Here is a 1,957-nt window from a genome sequence, read left to right as displayed (position 1 = left end):
AAAAAAAAAAAAATTCCAATGAATTCGGGACCTTGGGGAGGGGGGGATCTCTTGTTGCTGCACATCTTGATAGCGTGTCTGCTGCTATGTTTTGAGTTCCTGGTCTATAGGAGATTGTGTGATTTATGTCTGAGAAGTCCAAGCACCAGCATATAAGTTTTTGATTTTTGATGTCCCTTGCCTATTGAAGATCATTGCCACCGAGAATCGATCGGTGATGATGTTGCAGTGTGGAGAAACATATTAAGTGGCGCCATTTACGACAGTATTCTACGATTGCGCAGGCTTCTCTCTCAACGATGGATTGGTCTTTTTCTGTTTTCTAAAAACACTTTGAATAAAAGGCCACTGGCCTTCCTTATTGTGATATTGTCTCTCCCAACGTTAGGGCCGAAGTATCTGTTTCGATGGTAAACAGTGTTTCAGGTTGTGGAATGGCAAGTATGGCATTTACCAATGCTATCTTTAGCTTCTTCTGGCAGTCCTGCTTTGTTGATATTCTCTCTGGCTCTTGTAAGTGGAATGGTGAATCTGGAGCACTTAGGTATCCACTTTGCATAACATGCAAAAATGTCTATTATACAATTTAGTTCTCTCAATATTCTTGGTTCTGGCATATTTAGTAGAGCTTGATACCTTTTAGGGCTAGGTTTTATTGTTGAAATACCAATATGTCCAAGGAAGCTGATTTACTTCTCTTGTTCTTATTGATGGTCATGCCAGATATTTCGGCTGCTTGGATAAATCTGCTGAGGTTATCATGTTCATGATGATCTTTGCCAGCTATGATGATGTCATTTAGATAGGCAAAGGTTTTTTGAAGATTGTTTCTTTTTATGAATTCATCCATGACATGCTGGAAAACTGATGCAGCGTTGGTACAACTAAATAGGAAGCGTTTAAACTCTTACAGTTTTCCCCCTGCTTCAAACACTGTCAGTTTATAGTCTTTTGGTAGGAGTTCCATCTGTCGATATGCAACTGTCATATCTATGTTACTGAAAATCTTGTTTGCTGCTACTTCATTTAGAAGATCATCGATCTGGGGGATAGGGTAGGCATCCAGTTATTTGTAGATATTTATAGTGTTGGAGCAGTTGATCACCAGTCTTTTTTTGTTTCCCCTTCCATTAGCTGTCACAACACATTGAGCTTTCCAGTGACTACGGCTTTTCTGAATTATGTCCTCTAAAAGTAACCTGTCTATTTCATGCTTAATAAACTCTATGTTTCTAGGACTGCATCTTGAAGTTGTTGAAATTGGTTTGAGTTTAGAGGTCTTTATGCCAGGCAGTAGTCCATACGCAGTGCATTTTAGGCTTGGCATGGACATGCAGAATGACAGATTTGAACGTGCCCTTGAAGTCAATTGTAACTTCCGAGTGTTGACTGAGGATATGGATTCCGATGATGACTGGAGCTACAAGGTGGTCGGACACAAGGAAATTAGTGTTATTTCCCAGTTGTAATTTGCTACTGAATTTGCCTTTATCTCCAGTGCTGTGTTTGTTGGCCAAGTTAACTTTTTCTGGGCAGGTACAATTGTATTGTAATCCTCAGACTCCAAGAAGATTTGCTTCTATATATGTCCTGTCAAAACCTGTGTCAAGAAGGGCTTGTGTATTGTTGTCCTTAATTTTAACAGGTACCAGCCGTCTTGTACCGTTTGAGTTATCTTTTACATATCTATTCTTTAAACTCACTGCGGACGAATGCCAGAAATGACCTCAGGCTCTCCAATATTTTAAATTATAAACAGAAACAATCAGGAGCGGGCTGTGGGGTTGAGAAAAAAATCATAAATTTTCAAATTTTATTTTTATAGCATAAATGTGTTTATCGGGAGAAAAATATTGAGAAACATCAATATATGCGAGAGTGAGAAAGGGTTATCTGGAGACGTGCTAGAAACATCATCATCATCGTTTAACGTCCGCTTTCCATGCTAGCATGGGTT

This window comes from Octopus bimaculoides, chromosome 7 (genome assembly GCF_001194135.2).
Source record: "Octopus bimaculoides isolate UCB-OBI-ISO-001 chromosome 7, ASM119413v2, whole genome shotgun sequence".
Lineage (NCBI taxonomy): Eukaryota > Metazoa > Mollusca > Cephalopoda > Octopoda > Octopodidae > Octopus > Octopus bimaculoides.
This window is presented reverse-complemented; position numbering follows the sequence as displayed.